The following is a 6,835-nucleotide window of genomic DNA, read 5'->3' on the forward strand; positions in this document are numbered from 1 at the left end:
TTGTACTGTAAATCACCGTGCAGATCTGCAGCGTTTCTGCGCAGAAAAATCCGCTGCAGATCCGCATCGTGTGCACATAGCCTAAGGCTACTTTCACACTAGCGTTTTTTGGCATCCGTCGCAATGCGTCATTTTGGCGGAAAAACGCATCCTGCAAAAGTGCTTGCAGGATGCATTTTTTCTCCATTGACTTGCATTAGCGACGCATTGCGACGGATTGCCACACGTCGCATCCATCGTGCGACGGATGCGTTGTGTTGTGGTGGACCGTCGGCACAAAAAACGCTACATGTAACGCTTTTTTGTGCCGACGGTCCGCCATTTCCGACCGCGCATGCGCGGCCGGAATTCCGCCCCCACCTCCCCGCACCTCACAATGGGGCAGCGGATGCGTGGAAAAACAGCATCCCCTGCCCCCGTTGTGCGGCGCTTGCACAGTATGCGTCGGTACGTTGGGCCGACGCAGCGCGACGGCCCCGTACCGACGCTAGTGTGAAAGTAGCCTAACAGACAGGCTGCCTGACCTAAGGCTATGTTCCCACCATGAGCTTTTGATGTTGCAGATTTTATTAAGAAACACAAGTAACCTATTACCTAATAGATCCAGAAAATCTGCAACATCAAAAGCTCATGGTTATGATGTAGCCTAAGGGCCTGTGCACACATTGCAGACTTGTGTTTTTGTTGCATTTTTTTCTGCTCAGATTTGTCACAAAACATGAAGGGTTTACTGATGCCCACAAAGTGCATGAGAACCCTGAAGTCTCCTGCACACCTTGCTTATTTTTTACTTGCAGATTTAGTGAAGATTTAAATCTACGTGTCAATTCTTTCCGGGTTTTTGCTGCAGATTTCACCCATACTCATGAGCGGGGGGAAATCTACACCAAAAACCCACCTATTTTACACTGCATTTTCCTGCCAAGAAATGTTGAATTTCTGCACCAAAGACTTAGGGTATGTGCACACGTTGTGGATTTTTCTGCGGATCTGCAGCTGTTTTCCATGCGGTTTACAGTATCATGTAAACCTATGGAAAACCAAATCCGCAGTGCACATGCTGTGGAAAAGCTGCGGTTTATTTTCCGCAGCATGTCAATTCTTTCTGCAGATTCTGCAGCGTTTTACGCCTATTCCTTAATAGGAATCCGCAGGTTTAAAAACGCAGGCGAATTCCACACACAATCCACGGTATATCTGCAGTTAATCTACAGGTAAAACCCAGGGTGTTTTACCTGCAGGTTTTTCAGAATCCGCACGGAAAAATCCACAAACGAATCTGCAACATGTGCACTAGGGTGCCAAGGAAAAATGAACTTTGCAAATTGGTAAGTCTTACCCCTCAAATTTGTTCCTTTTGGATAAATATTCACCATGTAAAATATGTTGCCATTAAATTTAGATTTACCACTTGCTTAAGGCATGTGAATTATCCCATTAAAAATGAAAGGGTAAAAAAAAGCAAAAAACACACATTTGGTATCGCCGCGTTCAGAAACGCCCAATCTATCAAAATACAACATCAATTAATCTGATCGGTAAGCGGCATAACATACATAACGCAGGATATGCATGACGATAAATACTAAACAAACATTTAAAACTGCAATATGATGTGCCATTGAGCATCCAGTAAATGATAACTAATCTTAAAAAAAGAAAATTATAAAATTTCTATGACCAAAAAGGAACAAAATTAGGAGGTAAGACCTTCAAAAACTTGCTACTTAATTTTTACCATGCATTTCCTTGGCACCCTAGTGTGCACATACCCTTAACGTGTGCACAAACCCTAAGGTTATGTTCACACTTTGCTTTTTTTATGTATTTTTTTCCCCGCAGGCAAAACCTGCTCTCTTGACAGTAAAGAAGCAACGTCAAAAAAGCAGGTTTTGATGATTGTTTGTGACGTTTTTGGTGCGTTTTTTGTCGGGATACATTTGGTTCTTGTGCGTGCTGATAAAGTTTAGTGAATAAAAAAAAATGTGATTCAACTTCATCAGGTTTCAGCACCAAAACACAACAAAACCTGATACCTGAGTTTTTTTTGTACCGTCAAAAACTGAAAAAACACTTAAATAAGTGACATGCTGCATTTTGCAAAACGCAGCTCTTTGACAAATCAGGAAAAAAAACAATGTGTGTGCATGGGATTTCTGAACCTTATAGATTTTGCTGGTACTGTGAAATGCAGCTGAAAAATTGCATAAAAACACATTAAAAAAGCACTGTAAAAACGTGTGAACATAGCCTAAGACTGCGTTCACACATTCAGTATTTGGTCAGTATTTTACATGGTGGTGACGTGTTTCTATGATACTTTTCCTCTGATTATTCCGCTCCTGGTTTTGGCTTACAAATACTGATGTGAAATACTGACCAATACTGAAGGTATGAACGTGGCCTAAGCCTTGTATGATGGGGATCTGCTGCATCTTTCAGTATTGTGACCTGATGTTGGTAAGTACGGCTGCTTTTGTCTATTATGTGTTTTGGATTTATGTCCTTTTCTGTGAATTGCTTTTAATTTACAGTAAGTGTAAGGACTCACAAGACAGTGAGGACCCTTGTGGCAGGTTGCGAGCTTGTGTAGTGTGGCCAAAATATAATCTACTTATATTTATTCATGTTAGCGGGATGCAATGTTGGTTAGGGCTCATGAAAACGACCATAGTTTTGGTCCGAGAGTGATCCCTCAAAACATCGGATAGCACTCGCCTCCACATTATTCAATGGGGCCACGCACATATCTGATTTTTTTTGTATTCCTCAAATCGAGTGGTCAGAGGAAAAAAATCACAGCTTGCACAATCTGCCTGCGAGAATCGGATGGCACTTGCCCATTCATGGCTATGGGTCCATGAAAATCATCGAACCACACTTGGACTGACAGAATGGAGAAGATGCGGAAACATTTTTTATTCTCTCCACCTCCGAGAAAAACAGATCTCACTCTGATCAAAGTCTTATTTGCATAATCAGATCGTTTTTCTAAGATGGAAAACATACAGTCATGTGACCAGAAGTTAAGGGAGGTGTAGAAGGGAGGATCGGGCTGCTGCTGCTGAAGCATCGGGTCTGGAACTGCTGAGGCCGAACCCTGTTTCTGGGGGGACCGAGAATGGGCTGCGCGGCAACTGGGGTATCGTTCCCGCCAGAACGCCGGTGAGGGGCAGACCGTAACCGCTGTGAGGGGACTAACAGGCCGCGGCATGAAGAGAAAAGGCGGCATAGTGAGGGACTCACCAAAATCGGCGATTGCGCAGGAGAGCGTGCGAATGGATCGCCCCCACGTAAGGGCAATAGGGTAGTCGGTATCGGGTCTTTTGGTTCGGGGGATGTCATGGTGGCCTGACCCGGTTCGTGGCCCTTTGAGGGGCGTTGTCATGTCGGACGCTGTTCACACTAGGGCGTCCGACAGACAGCAGTAATTCCACTTACGTCCACTACACGCTCAGTGGCGTCGGCTAGATTTTATCTAGCTTGCTCGGGGTTAATCTAGCTGGTAATCAGGTTGGAGGCTGGGTCACGCCCACGGCCTTTAAATAGTTGCACTGGACTTTGGGCGTCGCCGATTATAGCTTGTGCTTTATGCCTGGTGATTCCGGTCTGGAGTGGTGGTCTTGTTGCAGGAATATCGTATCTGGTGGTGTATAATCCTTTGTCATATTCCTCCTTCCTATTTGTATTTGTTTTGCCCTGTGCACATTATAGTGTATTCCTGTGTGTCTGCGGTGTAGTGCGTTTTTCAGTTTTCCTTGTCTGTGCTTTCTGTGGGGATTGGTGTGTGGTCTCTTCACTAGGTGGTGGGTGGTGGTTTCAGCTCAGGGCTGAAACAGGAGTCAGGGTCAGGCCTGGCGGCCCAGACATGCACACCTTTAGTGTAACTTCTGGGAAAGGGACAGACAGGGTTTCCCTAGCCTGAGGGATATCGCAGGGGCCCGGGTAACCAACCTTAGTCTACCCAGTTCCCCCGTGACAGGCGTCCACTAAACGGAAGAGTTTTTATGGGATTCGTGACGCCACCTGTGGTATTCGGTCAGGGTGACCGACGCTGCTTAGGGGTCTGCTGGGGTGATGTAATGGCAGCTAGATGGTATACCTTCCCACAGGTGAAGTGTATCCCCAGGGCTTCCCAGAGTGTAGCTGATGGATGATGTAAGGCGCAGTGAATAACGAGGACACAAGGTTGCAGTCTCTTTACCTTTACTGAAGGCTTCAGCATCCACAGTCCAGGGTACGGACCACAGGGCAGGCAGAGTCCGGCCGGTCTGAAGGCAAATCCAGAGCCCCCTTATCCAGTTGGAATTCAATAGCCTTCCTCTAGCGCCTGGGTGTTGTAGTACCTCCCTGCTGAGCTTCTCGGTAAGGGCCTCACAACTATTGTGGATGTAATGTCTCTTTCTCTCTGTCCCCCTGATGGATAGGATAGGACAAACCCATACGACTGATGGCCTGAGGCTTTTTACAGGGACTCTATCACGCCCTGGCCCCCACAAGTTGCCACCGTGCCTCCTGGGTATAAGGTCGGGCAGCTAACGTGGAACTAACTGTCCTGCCGGTCTCTGAAGTAAAGCGTAGAGATCCTTACTCCCTCGGTGTTCTGGCTACCGGATTCCTGCGCCTCAGAAAGGAGGCAGCCTTTTACAGGGCAGAACTCCTTCTGGTTTCTTCTCCTTTTGCTATGACTTCGTTTCTCACTCACTACAAGACAATTCCCTTCTGATGTCTCTTTCTTAGGATGCTGCCACACGTGGGGCAGGCGCAGCTCCGTGGACCCTCGTCCTCAGACCGCAGTCTGCATCTGGCTCTCACTCCCTCCAGCCAGCTTCTGCCTAACTTCCTGTCCAGACTACCAGTTTTACCTAATTGTGAGGAGTGCCCTAATAGATAGGAGCATAGCTCCCCCTGGCGGCCTGGAGTGTGAAGTGTGTTGTGTGGTTTGTGATACCTGGTAAGAAGATCTCCTTTATTGCCTTCAGACGTAATATCACTCCCCCTGGTGGAAGAATAACATTACTGCAACGACCAGGACTCTGGGGCACTGCACGAACAACAGAGCATCACCGTACAAACATCCAGGTGTCGGCTGATATCCAGAGAGACGCACGCTGGGTAAAGCATTGCAGCACAGTCCTTCAAGGACACCCGCGATGAGAGGAATCTTGTGGGGAGCTGTACTCGCTTTCTCCACAGATATATGGACTAGGGGCTCAGCGGGCAAAACCGGAGACCGCTCGCTGCCGCCAGAAGAAGGACCGTGTGCTAGGCGAGGATGCCAGCAGACATTGCACAGAACATCTCCGGTATTCTGCTACCCACGGAGTCTTCAGAGAGTGACAGGCTGCGGAGTCAGGATAAGTGAAACCGTTAACAAGAGACTGTTTCGCTAATCAACTTTTATTTAGTTTTACTCTTTGTTTACCCTGCTAACTCCCTGCAAGGAGTACTCCCACTGTTAATTAAATATAGTTGATCCCTGCTCTGCAGCATTTGTGTTACTGCATCCTAGTACCTGCTTATTACATTTGGCGTAGTCGGCAGGATGCATTCCGGGGACATAGATGCTGCAGACCAGTCCACTATGGGTACCCCCAGGTCCAGTCTGCTGTTAGGGGCAATGCTCAGTAACCTCCCAAAGTTCACAGGAGATAACATGATGCTGTGGGATTGGACTGAACGGGTTAGGAGCATGCTGCGAATGCACCCCATGGCGCCTGCGTTACAGGCGGAGATAGCGTTAATGGCACTGGATGAAGAGGCTCGGTGTGCTGTGATGTTTCGTCCTCCGCACGAGCAGGATACATTGAAGAAGGTGGTCTAGGTTTTGGAGGAGATGCACGGGGACCCCACTAACGTTGGAGAGTTGCACGTGTGTTTATTTGGTTGCGTCCAGCGAGAAGGGGAGATGATGACGCAATATAGCAACGAGTTGCAGGAGATACATGCGCACATTACAAAAAGAGAAGATGGAATCATGGGAGTGGGGCCTCCTGATAGGATTTTGAGGTATCAATTTGTGTCGGGTCTTAGGGATGCACCGTTGAAACAGGTATTGCGGGAATGCTTGTGGATGCCCCCCAAGGTCCGTGGGGTACTCAGTATCGGCTCCAGTGGTTCACAGGGGGGATGTCACGGTGGCTGACCCGGTCCGTGGCCCTGGGACGTCGGTATAAAAGGGGAAAGGTCTTTAAACGGATAGAGTTTATGTTCGTGACGCCACCTGTGGTATTCGGTCAGGGTGAACGACGCTGCTTTAAGGGGTCTGCTGGGGTGATGTTATGGCAGCTAGATGGTGTACCTTCCCACAGGTGAAGTATGTCCCCGGGGCTTCCCGGTGTGTAGATGGTGGTATGGTGAAAGGCGCAGAGAAGAACGAGGACACAAGGTTGCAGTCTCTTTACCTTTACGGAAGACTTCAGCATCCACAGTCCAGGGCACCAGATCACAGGGCAGGCAGAGTCCGGCCGGTTTAGAGGCAAGTCCAGAGTCCCCTTGTCCTGGTGGAAATCAGTAGCCTTCCCTTGCGCTGCGGTGGTGTAGTCCCTTACTGCCTATGGCTTCACATAAGGGTCTCACAGATGTGATGTTTCGCTCTCTCTGTCCCCCATATAGGATAGGACATTATTATTATTATTATTAATCGTATGAACATATATTTAAACATCATATAAGAATACATAAATGATAAACAGTGATTGAAAAGAACAAAGGAGCAGAAATCAGAGTCGGATATCGAGATTTTCTATGTAGGATAGGACAAAACCCGTATGACTGGTGACTTGAGCCTGTTTATAGGGTCTCTTAGATAACCTGGCTCTGTAGGTGTCACCGT

Source organism: Ranitomeya variabilis, chromosome 6, assembly GCF_051348905.1.
Source record: "Ranitomeya variabilis isolate aRanVar5 chromosome 6, aRanVar5.hap1, whole genome shotgun sequence".
Lineage (NCBI taxonomy): Eukaryota > Metazoa > Chordata > Amphibia > Anura > Dendrobatidae > Ranitomeya > Ranitomeya variabilis.